This window comes from Protopterus annectens, chromosome 16.part0 (assembly GCF_019279795.1).
Source record: "Protopterus annectens isolate FY-2018-M chromosome 16.part0, PAN1.0, whole genome shotgun sequence".
Taxonomy (NCBI): Eukaryota; Metazoa; Chordata; order Ceratodontiformes; family Protopteridae; genus Protopterus; species Protopterus annectens.
In genome coordinates, this window is record NC_056750.1 from 858466563 (window position 1) to 858479773 (window position 13211).

The window sequence follows — 13211 nt, forward strand, 5'->3', positions numbered from 1 at the left end:
CAGATGACAATTTGTAACATATGACAATGCATCTCATAACTTCAAGGTGCACACATCAAGAATTTTGAATATGCAGATGGGGAACTAAACTTTTAAATGGAGGGTTTGCACAAAACACAACCAGATTAGACCTATACCATAAACCTCGATCATAGTGCCTTCAGTAACAGCCAAGAAATTGTGGATGTGGAAAGTCCAGCTGCACGAGTAAACTTATCTTACCAGCAAATGTGAAATGATCACTGCTGCAGCACTCTTAGCTATATGGGCAAAGTGATTTACAATGACTGGAAGGGGGAAGGACGAGGGTCCGAGACTGCCTGGAGAACAGTTGTGGAAAAACGCTTCCTACATCTGGAGAAGGAATCCAGTTTATTGGGCTTTGTAAAGGTATGCGAGTTGCTGATTCTAGAGTACTTCAATAAACCCCTTCCTTCCAAAAAGCCAATGAAGCTAAGGCCTAGCAGAATAAGCACCAGCACTGCCTGGAATTGTCTGGTTGTAGCAGGTATACAAAAAAAGGGTAACAGCATGGGAGAATCATTTGGAAATGTTTTTTGACACAGGTTGTCGTTTCATATGCAAGTAAAAGGCTAGCTGTCTGTGAGCAGTTTTACACCTAGCCAAGCTGCCTTAGATAAATCAGCATACCTTACGTCTGTGAGGTAAGCAACCTAGCCATTCTGCCAAACACCCAACCCCAAATTTGTTTTACCCTCAACAACGCAAGTACATGTCAAAGATCCTAAAAGATTTTGTTCCATCAAGACAGTATCAGAGTGGTCTGTAGGAGGCATTCTCTCTCACTTCAAAAGCATTTTCACAGGAGACTATATTAAGGGGGGGGGGGAGGCTCCACGGGCAGACACGTTAAAAGGTAGACATATATACCTTGACAGAAGAGTACAATAGGTCAGAGGACAGTACATCACAAATTATGTACAGCCAAACACTAGTCTTAAAATGATCCTGGTTCTAGGCTTGGCACTAACTAGACATTTTTTTTTCCATTTGCTACTACAGTTTTTTTTCTAGTAGCATTTTTTTTTGCCTACTTTAATACTAGTTACATATCCTCAGTAAACAGGTGCCCAAAGATCAAGATTCTGTCATCCAGACATTTAACTACAGTTGTTTGGACACGCCCTTGTCTTGTGTGAGTAGGTCAGTGGTAATTGCTCACTAGAAGGGAGAATCACTGTTGCCTGGGCCATAAAAGAGTAACCACAATGATATTTGGAGAACTCCTTTTGAATCTTCAGACTGACCCTGCATACTAGTGGAAATGGTGGAAAAAGCATGCAGGAACATTCCTGTCCAAAGAAAGGAAAAAAAAGCATCCATTTTCCACGCCTTCTTGCACTGAGTCCTGGAGCAGAAGCCAAATGCTTGCGACAGAAAGTAAACTGATCCGAGATGTTCTTGGATCAATTCCTGGAAGACACTCTAATTCGGTTTCCATCTGCGGAGGTCTGCCCTACGAAAGTGCTTTGCAAGACCACCTTCCTTCTCTCTCAGCAGTTCAAGAATCTTCCCAAATAAGAAGTCTTCAAAGGATTATCTGGGGACCCCCCCCTTTCTTCGAAATCCATTTGTTCCGCCAAAGAATTCTTGGGGGGTGTCAATGCATCTCCTCCTACATATATGCTTCTGTGGGAGTTAAGGTTCTGGACAAGACTTGGAAACCCAAGGGAAGTCCTGAATGAAGCCTGTTTGAAGGTTAGTGTGAACTAGCTGTCCAAATGGGACAGACTGTGCAGGATCAGGATCCAGTACAGTCAGTCAGTTGCAAAGCTGGTGAAGCCAAGAGGGATAAAGATGTCCACTCTCCAGCCTCGGAGAGAACATTCTCCACTGCATCAAATGCATAAGTCGAGGAGAACCCAAGATTACTCCAGTAGAAGCCAAAACTGCCATACCAGCATGACTAAGGGCACCTCCATGGCTCTGCTCAGAGATGGAAGCCAGCACCAAGCTATCTATCCACCAGACTCTATACCAAAGCTTCAGCTCAGAGATCCTTTCAGCTCCAAAGAAAGGAAGGCAGATGGGTTACAGACAATGCAGGAAATGAGGAAGATCACAAATTCAGACTGAAAGAATATATGGAAGAGCTCGGCTCCAGCATCTCCAAACCCAGAGGATGGACTGGAGTAGGAGTAGCTATGGGTACTGGAGGGGATACAAAGCTCAAGGGTCCAATGGGAAATGGAAAAACTCTAAAATGAATTTGGTCCTAAGGAACTTCAGCTTCTGTCAAGCTTCTGGTAGACCAGACTACGATGTGGAAGGTGGTCTAGGATCTCTGTAAGAATGTCTCCTGCATTAAAGGTGACCAGAGGTTGGGAAACACTGGATCTGGGGAAAATCTTGGCTCCAGAAGGAGGAGGGGGGGGGGCAAATAGGAATCCTATCCAAAGGCTTGGAAGGTTTTACTGTCAGAACCAAGGACAAAACAGATTACAGAGAATGATCAGAGGGATCACGTCCTCACCTCTTCTTACCTTTGTCTCGGAGCCCATCACGCCTGTCCTCCATATGTTTTATGAGGTCTTCCTTCTCGAAAGGGAAGCTCCACATGCAGATTTGGATGAGTTAGAATTAATAAGACCCTTAAGCACTAGCTTGTTCTGTTGCTAAAATCACAGCCAATGACCAAATGCTGGGCAAACAGCGCAAACTTCTAAACAAGCTTCCCCCAAACTAGTATTCACATTTTGAATGGGAAAATGAACTTGGCATCTTCTGGCTACAAGCCACAAATTTCTTAAATCCCACAGGCTTTTCCAAGAAAAAAAGGAAAAGCACAGAACACTACCAGCATTTGTAAGCAATACTACAAGAGAAAAGACTGGTGTAAAGCTAGACAGAACAAAATGGTAATAAAAATTACTAAATAAAATCTAAAGTAGAAGATCAAAAGGAGTGAAAGGCCTAGAAAAGTGGAATGTCTCTTTTTATTTTAATGGATAGAAAAGGAAAAGTAGCATTATAACAACACAGAGTAAAACACCAAGGAAACAAACTCAGTATTCTAAATATCTTGCCTATTTTAAAACGTCAAAAAGCACTTCGCCTGAACACTAATCACACATCCAAACTCTAAAAGTAGCAAACAAGATCAGAGGTAATGTTGGGGACAGAAGGGGATTATGGGCAAGGGGAGGAGCCTGAGCTATGGAAGCAAAGTCTGAAAAAAGCAGCAAAGGTCAGGCCAGAGATCAATCAGTTGAGGAAAGGTCAGAAAAGACATAAGATCCAGGTGTTTAGTAGCAGCCAAATCACGGTTTGATCTGGGAGTAGAATATATATAAAAAGTTATTTTACATTAAGAAAATTTGTGATCTACACTCATGGGAGGAGAGGGTAGCCTCCAACTTACTGAGCTGGGAATTGCTGGTTAAGACTTATTGTGTCTAGTTTTTTAAGTGTCTTTGTTCTGGTTTAAGGACTTGGGCTCCAAACCAGATATTTTACATTAGGAAGGTTTGTGGTCCACACTACTTTGGTATTACTGTCTAGACAGATTTTTATTTTTTATTTAGTTTAAACTACTAGAGCATGTAGTTTGCTCATAGCTGAGCAATGATCATAAAGCTCCTTTTCTTATTCACTTACTCAATATTTAAGTTTTCCTCACTCCTCCCTAGCAGATCAGTAGCCATGGATATGCATTTTCCTGACTCTGTGGCCAGCCTGGTTCAGATGGGTATTCTGAGGCACTGTAGCAATTGAATCATGTACACAGACAACCTACTTATAAAACCGATAAGAGTAAGCAAGAGGTGCAAATACACTAATGCTGGAGGCAAAACTCTCTCATACAAACAAAACTAATCCTACTGAGGCAGTCATGACACTTGCATCACGCCTACGGCACAAGGTAAAGACCCTACAAAAAAAAAAAAAAAAAAAAAAAAAACTGTTTATGCTGATGCACATACAGGTAACCTTCACTAAACACTAATGCCTCCTACGCAGTACAAACAAAGAAAGGGTCCTCAGCCACCATGTAAACACTCCATTAACATACCACCCACAGCTACACATGATAACACTTTATCCAGTGCCTCCACTGCTAAGCCCTCAAGGCAAAACCAGCACACAGCCAAATTTCCTTGTCATCAGTGTGTCTTAATATAGACTCACCAACGTCCCCCTCACCAGCTAGCTAGGATCCACCAAGTCACACAGGCACTCAAATCACTGAACCACAGATACCAGTATAACTACAGCACATGTGAGTGCTTATGACCCAAGATGTACCTTCCTTGACTATATAAAGACAGACATGATCAAGCTCGCCAATTATGTGCTTCAGGCAGTATGAGCCCAACACCAAGCAGCATATGATCTTCTCAAAGGATGATGCCACATTACCAACAGAAAAAAATCTATTTTAACAATTGGTTTAGCTTTTGGTGTCAGTCCAGGGGGTTACAATATTTGACTGCCTGAGAGGACATGGCTGAGATACCACGATTGATTGTGTCTTTCGGCTTTTCCCGGTTAGGGTTTGCCAAAGCGGAACTCCGGTCCGCTAATGACTGGCAGTTGATTTTTACGTACCGGCTTGCCAGGCCTGATGCACAACCTTCAACAAAGGTAAGCCCATTCACGCATGTCTCCACGCAGAAGACGTTCTAGCTGAGAATCGAACCGGACAGTGTCTTACTATAAGGCGACAACGCTACCGCAGCACCACCACCGCGTCCCCCCAAGGCTTTCAGATACTGGCAAGGAACATTTCCACTCCCAAAGTGTCTTTTTCAGGCAATGCCAAACTAACAAACCTACCGAATTAACTGAACCCATGAAGGAATACCTGAAGTTGGTACTGCTCAATGCTAGAAGTCTTGACAAGAAACTCCACTCCCCACAAGCCAGCCTCTCTCTGGAGAGTGTAGACATCCATGTAGTAACATAAACATGGTTTAAAAGTCACTGACAGTAACCCAGCAATGCAAGGTTATAATGCTTTTCACACCTTTCGGCCAACTACTGCACAGGAGGGAACTAAAGCTGGAGGAGTCTCAGTCAATACAAAAATCAATCTCCCATCCAGACTAGCTAAAGTGTATGACCCACTAGAACTCATATGTGCAACTCACCATAAAACAGGCTGTTGGATCACATCCTTGCAACTTATTAGGTCCCCCTCCATGTCCAATGAAACTCATACTACCTACTTATCCCAATGTACTAGAGAGAGTCCTTCACTGTCTAACCCAATACAATATTAACAGGGAATCTCCACTACCCCTCTATATATAGGGAATCCTATGCCACTTGTAATGCATAAGCCCAGAGAGTCCTAAACTTTAATGCCCACAACCTGGAACAGTTGGTCCATTCTCCTACCAGGGGTACAAACATCCTTGACATTGTACTCATGAATACTGAATGCCAGTTTTCCTCACCCAATGCAGTCTTCACTCGTCAGATCTGACCATAAGGCAAAATTACCTGAAATAAAAATTAAATCCAGGCAGCCAGTAAAACCAAAAGCCTTTAGGTAACTATTGCAAGGTGAACCTCCCTCTACTAATCAACACCTTGGCTAAACTGCAAGCACCTCCAAGCCCAGTAATTACCACAGCATACACGGAGCTATTTACAAATCCTCTGTGCAGCCATATTGACAGCTGTCTAGAGCAAGCAGTGCCCATTCATATTAAGAATAAGACAAACTTAAAAACATAAGCCACAGTATTAACTGGTTATACAACAGAAGAAAATATCTTGGCCAAGTGTAGGAAATCCACCACCACCACACACACACACACTAAAAGTCCCCTAACCAATCTACGAAGGCAGCTACGAGGGATATATAATATTTCAAAGACTAAATCTGAAGAAGCAGCTTCTCAGGAGGGCAGCAAAGCTTTCTACAGCTTTGTCCATAACCTCAGAAGAAATAGAACAATGTACAGAACTTCTAAATGACATCACCCACACTGAACCGGAAGCCATTGCCAACCTTTTGGCTGGGCAGGTTCAGCTCAAATTTCTCCCCTCACTCCCCCTCCCTTCCCAGACAGTCTAAAGGAAATATCACAGAACACAATCCTACAACCATTACTAGAGAACAGGTCATCTATGCACTTTCTAAGGTCAAAAAACACTGCATCAGTGGGTCAAGACAACATCCCGGGATGTTTAATGAACAGTATTAAGCATGACCTCTCTGGTCCACTTGAATCACTTTTCACTTTTGGAGCCTTCAGTCAGATTTTGTGCCCAAGGAATGGAAGGATGGCTACAGTCATTCCCCTGCATAAACCAGGTCTAACCATTGATCCGGCCACCTGCAACAAGGCAGTCACTAGTGAAGTCTCCCAAGGCTTGTCACTGGACATGCTCCATTTTAACATCTATTTCTCTGAAACAGAAGCAAATGCTGTAAGTTTATGGCTATGTTTGCATATGATTTCTAGTAGAGTCAGACTCCCCTGCAGACACTAACATTCTTAAGAAGGTCCATCTCTGACTAACAAATGGTGCCAAAACCATGTTCAAACTCTGTGTTAAGAAATGCACAATTGTACCCTTTGGGAAGTCAACCATTCTGGCTAATTACCATGTTAATGATACACTCAACAGTCAACCCAATAGTCAGAGATTCTGGATATGCATGTAAAACGGTAGCCTTACCTTTGACCACATCGTGGCCACAGGGGTGAGGCAATGCAACTTTTAAGGAAGGGCTAATCTAGGTCCAAAGAAGTCATTATTCCACTGTACTCCACCCTTATTAAACAAATCATAGATGAAAATGCTCCCCTTTGGTATGTACCTGACTAAGCATGTGCAGCAACCAGAATGACCTCAGAGACCTTACAAAAAAGAATACAAGGTGTAACAAACCTGACTTATGCAAAGTGCCTTAAAGCCTTTTATCTCCACTCAGTCTCCCACAGACTGCCGATGCGGATGTTGTAATCAATGTCGGGCAATAATGGAAGATGAAGGGATTACATTAAACAATATTTACAAAACTAGAATTAGGTTTCAACAAGGCAATTGTAATTCCAAATTAGTGATATATTTGGCAAAATGTATGATGTGCTCATGATAATAGGGAAAACTGAGAGAAGTTTCAAAAAACGTATTTATGATCACCTATATATTATCAGGAGAAAGGATGTAAATAATGCCCTTTATAGGCACATAGAGAAGTGTAGTGTGGGGACAAGCATAGTTTTAGATTTGCCATCTTGGAAAACATCACAATAGACCCTAGAGGTGGTAATTATAAGGCCACCTTAGGGTATAAAGACGTCTGGTGGCAATTATACACAGATACCTCTACCCTACCGGGACTCAATGACCACATATGAATCAAACCTCTACTAGTAAGGAAGTAGTTAATACACTAACAGGGTTTTAAAATCACTATACATCAATATAACTTTGCCAACAGCAAAAAGTATAATTGTGTAATAGTAATGCTTTTCTATGTATAGATTTTGTTATTGTATAGTTTTTTTATTGTAACTTTTTAATGCAAGTTCATTGGTGTGATGTATTTTATTTATTTAGCTTAAGAGTCACATGAAATAATGGAGTATTTGATGTACTGGATGATTTTGTATGAGGATCTGGGTTCAATACATAATTATTTTAATTTAGTGAGTAGTTAGTAATTACTCAGAGAGCAATTCAAGGGCATATTTAAAGTATAATTTTTATATTGTGTGATGAATTGTGCTTTAACTTAATATTTTTAAGTATTTTTTGTATAAGAATATACATATGTATTACGACGTAACAGTATGCATACGGTTATGTATTTTTGGTGCATTTATCACTTTAAATAGTATGTATTATTGAGATTTGGCACCAAAATAAAGTATTTAAACTGTTACAGATATGCAATGAGATGTTCTGATGAAGCCCACATTTTTGTGGGTGAAAGCGCTCAACAACTATTAAATGGAGATCTTTTAAGCCAACGTTCTGTGCCGTTGTATTTGGTGGTGGTTTTTAACTAGAGTTGTTTCATTTCAGGAGTCTATGGATTAGTGTTCTTACAACAAGAATTTTAGAAATACAAGATCCAGGGACCCAAATTTTTGTCCGCAACTTAAACAAAACATGCTGGAGAGACACGCGTGTCCCAGAAACTGCCCCTGCTATGGAACATGCTTCCCACCCATGTGAAGCCGTTTGATTATTACACAGTTTAAGTGCAACATAGGCCAGTGGATGGGGAATAGGAAATTTACACTGGGCCTGGCACCTATGTCCCTTATGGACAGAGTTAGCTTATAAATGCATGGCCCTCAATGTTCTATTTGGATGGAGGTCATAGTTATTATGTCGGGAAAACTCGGCTAGTCTTAGAAAGCAAAAAGTCAGCCAACAAGCAGAAGGCACTCTGCTTCTCATTCTTTTGACAACAGGGTTCAGAGACTTTGGGACATTGGAAAGGGTTACATTTTCAAACGAAAATCCATAAGAGGCAGAAAAGCACAGGAGTTGACTAGAAGAATCAGGAGTACCTTGAACTTGAAGCAGAGAGTGTGATGCTGGGAGATTAAGAGGAAGCTCACCGCCTCTGAAATTAGTGAAAACACTTCAGATGTTATGAGGAGGGAATCAGGAGTACCTTGAACTTGAAGCAGAGTGTGATGTGGGAGATGAAGAGGAAGCTCACCGCCTCTGAAAGTAGTGAAAACACTTCAGATTGTATGAGGAGGACATTGGAAGCACTTGCATTCCCTAATACAGTAAGGTTAATTAGAAGGATCTAAGGCAAGAATTAAAGTGGGAGGGTACCGCACATAAACTGTAGGGATTGAGGAACCAGGCAGGGGTGTTCTTTCCCCTTTGTTATTTGCCTTGCATTTAGAACCAAAGGAAAAGAAAATGGGGCACTCACAAATACAAAGAAACAAAGAAAAACTGGCTTTATTTGCAGTGGCTATTCTGTGCCTGATAAATCCAGAAAAGGACATCAGTGTTGTAAAACGTTCAGACACAGTTCAAGTCTTTTCAAGACATAAAATTAATGAAGAGAAGGACTTCCAAGATAGCTGCACACCGAGTAACAACTTAATTTCACCTCTCCCAGTGTGAAAACAAACCAAAAAACATCCAGGGAACTTTTTATGTAATTTTCAGTAACTGGCTAGTAAGTGCACTGTGTGGATGCCAGCACAAAAGAAAGTCAGAGAACCTGAAAGAAAATCGATCACAAAAGGTGAAGAGAAAACACTGACTGGGAAGAATTCTGCAGCTTTTCAACAAAAAGCAGTGTAAATTCCAGTTTTGGTGCAAGACATGACTTCAGTAATCCAGAGGAAAAAAAAAGTCAAATGTACTCAGAGCTAATTAAAAGAAATGAAGTAATGGAGTATAAATTCAAACAACAAGAAACATAGTACACAGAGCAAAGCTAATACAGCAAAGGCTAGAGTTAAGTCTGCCCTGACCATGGACAATGCACCAAGCACAGTTTTAGAGTCTCAGACTGCTCTAACTAGTAAGATTACCACAATGAATGTGCCTTCACTGCCAGCAATGACTCTATCCCTGGGCAACAATGTTTGTAGGAAGAGGACGCCGGGCACAGGATCCAACAGTTAGTTTTTTCTCTCTCTACTACTTCTTATCAGAGACATATCAGTGAAACGAGGTTCTCCGAGAGAAGAAGAAACATCACAAACCAATGCACTAACAATCCACGACCCCAACCAAATGTATGTGGCGCCTGGAAAAGACTTCATATGGAACATTTCCTCAATAGAGTTGACACCTGCACAGCTGACACACAAAGATTTTATACCAGAGGACTTCTAACTTTTGTGCTGTGCTAGACTTAAAGTGTTTCACCAGGAAGGTTAAGCTTAAATTAACGTATCGGTCTGATATGATGAGAGGTGGTGTTAAGAAACAGAGTACGTTTGTGTCTCCCTCACATCCTTTATTAGGAAGCCATTACGAAGGTTTGCAAACTTTGTCTAGCAAACATATTTAGACAAAAATCTAGACAAGGATGGGAATTTGTCCAATCTGAGCAAAATAGAGTGTTTAGAGCTGTCCAAATTACAGGACATGAATAATTTAGCTATACGTACTGAGGATAAGGGCGGAGCTTTTGTCCTTATGGACACGGACTTTATTTTGCTAGTATGCACTACATGCTACCAAAGCCTCAACCTATATTCACGTGAGCAGGGAAGAGTTGAAAGCTATTATTTAGAATGACTTGTACGATTGTCTTATGGAGTCGATGTATTACTAGGGAGCTATATAATTAAAAGTGGACAGTCCAGCAGTTCCAGTTTTACATGGTCTCTCAAAGGTTCACAAACATCATAGGAATCCACCAATGAAACCCACCGTATCAGGGAGAGATTGGTTGACAGAAACACTGTCTATATATGTTGAGAAATTGAGCAGACCGAAACTGGACAATACTCTGACAGTTTTGAAAGATGCTAAACAATTTATTTCATCTTTTTAGGAGCGTTTTACTGACCTTTCCCCAGATAAAGATGTCTTATTGGTTACTTTAGGAGGTTAGATCTTTGTCCACAGTCATCCCCAATGACATAGGGATTGAGTTTACAAGGCAGTTTCTTGTGAGCAACACAGATTACCCCATAGAGAAGGTCAACTTTATGTTTACTGAATTAGTTCTCAATAATAATGGTGCTTCTTTTTGGTAAAGTATTAGCTACAGAAATTGGGGATTGCAATGGGTACCTCTTATGCCAACAGCTATGCCAATGCTGTTTTGGTACATTGAGAGAATAGCAGAGTACTCGCAGAATGCGAGTTGTCAGTTTATTCTTCATTATAGACAATTTGTATATTATCTCTTTCTTCTATGGCCTGTGTCTATTTCTGATCTTCTGAGATTTGTAGATTTCTTAAAATGCCTCTACCTCTTATTGTTTTGTTTACAATTAAATCTTCAGCCAGTGAAATAGACTTCCTAGATGTTCACATTTATAAAACATGACTGTTGTTTTGCCTCAGATCTGTATAGGAAACATTGTAGTAGAAATCACATCCTACATAGGGCCAGTACACACCCCAGAATATTATGAAGCATCAAGGTATGAGGAGTTCCGGACTTGTGTGTGAGGACACAGTTTGGTCGACTATTATAAACATTTAAAGATTATTTCAGATCTAAAGGTTATACAGAGACTGAAGTTTGCCAATCTGACACCGGAGAGTATAGATGGAAACAGCTGTGCTAAACCCAAGGTTGCACTGTGCAGCCACATTAAACAATATTTCTAGAGTTGATCAACCTAGGGTTGGCATTCCCCTATTCTAATTCTCCAATGTTAGAGCTGTATGTGATGTTTTTAGAAGGAATTGGAATATTTTGTTAGCAGATGAGAGTTAAAAAGAAATAGTATTCTTAAAAGAATAACTTGGCTTCCACACCCAATTCCATGAAAAAAGTTGATTGTGCTTTAAAAGGTTTAGCCAGGAAGGTACTATACTATGGTTGTAGGGCGTGTAAATATTGTATATGTATGATGTAAATATTGCAAGTATATTGATATTAATGCCAATTTTCTTTAAGCATCCCTCAGGAAGAGTTTATAAATTCTGTTTCTATGGCAATTACTCTACTGTAGATGTGGCATATTTAGCAATAAGTATACCTTGCCCTTGTTTCGATGTGGGGAAGATGACTCACTCGTTGAAAGAGGCCATGCGTCTACATTTATACGAGATCAGAATGGGTAATGTTAGAAATGTTTTAGTGAAGCATGTTATTAATTGGGGGGCTTCCCATTCCTTTGTAATTCTAGAGTTACAAACTTGGAATGACTTGAGAATGGGTGACAGTCATGCCTCCAGTTACAGTGAGAGGCAGTTTTTTTTGCTTACTTTTTAGTGTATTGTGCAAGATTTATTGTTATTTCTTTGCACCATCACAAGTCTATGAATTCCTGCATGGGGGCAACTTAAATGGCATCGGTGAGGTGCTTTGATTTGAGCCATTTATCCTTCATTTTTTGTTTATGGGAGTATCTTGGAGATGGGCATCATCGAGACAAACTGAACTTGGAGTTTCAGAGAATATTAGGAAAGGTTACGATTTACAACACAACCATACAGGTATATCTTAGATTATACACATGTTCTTGATAGCAAGTCAATATGAAGTAAACTTATTTGTACAGAGTTTGCCTCCCAGCAATAGGCTACCTTCCGAGATCCATTTTCAATAGAACTTTAAATATACTTTGTGTTATGAGCCTGTGAATTCTTTTATGGGGCGGCAACTAAAACGGTGTCAGTGAGATACCTTATGAATTGAACCCCTAAATTTTTCATCTTTTATTAATGGCGATACCTTAAAGACATTAATGGGAATGAATTTAACTTAATGATTTGTAATGAACATCAATAATTGTTAAGATCTGAATGCAATCATATAGTTGCGTTCATATCTTACACCACATCCATTCTCGACAGGTAGTTGAGCGTTTTGTACGTTTCTGATGCCATTTGATTGGTGCTTTCATTTACTTATTTGCATATAGTGTCTCCTAGTCATAATAATGGATAGAGCACAAGGCAGCCTATGTCTACGTTTTAGATAGCTTATTTAGTATTTCCATTTTGCGGCAATATATTCAATTGATGGTAATTGTGATTTATCTTCTATGTCCATGGTTTCAGTGACAGGGTATTCTTCATTGCGCATTAATTTTTTTTACATGAGCTTGTGATCTTTATATGGCGTCATTATTACAGCTAGTAGAAATGTATTACTGAAATTATTCCTCAATTTTGCACGCATTTCTCAGTTCTACATTTGTCTTTGAAGAGCAGCAACACTGAGAAATTAATTGAACAAAATTAAATTATTTTTAAGCTGGTAAAGGTTACGGCTTAAATGTATACTTACAGCTGTGACTATACTACAAGTCACGCACCTTTTTTAGATAATAGTTTGAACTTTCGCACGAGAGTTGATTGTTCATTTAAATCTATCTGTATTGAGTACATTCTTTTCAGTGATAGGCTGCTACATATTTTATTATCACTGGCTGTGAGCAATTCATTCCGAATATTGCTTTTAACATGGACTGGTTACTACAATGTTTGTATGCTAATAATGAATATGCAGTCATATGATCATTTGCTATTATCCGACTGGCTATCTTTATGAATGGAGTTTGAAGCAATGTTTAAGGATCTGATGAAGCACCATATTAGGCACAAAAGCA

The 13211-nt window shown here is 40.0% G+C and overlaps 1 protein-coding gene across 1 annotated transcript in view; it reads right to left on the bottom strand.

Annotated features, from left to right (window-relative positions):
- The window catches only part of CHD8 (chromodomain helicase DNA binding protein 8), a gene marked incomplete in the record, with an annotated part of 4119653 nt that overhangs the window by 4058369 nt on the left and 48073 nt on the right, over positions 1 to 13211 (bottom strand).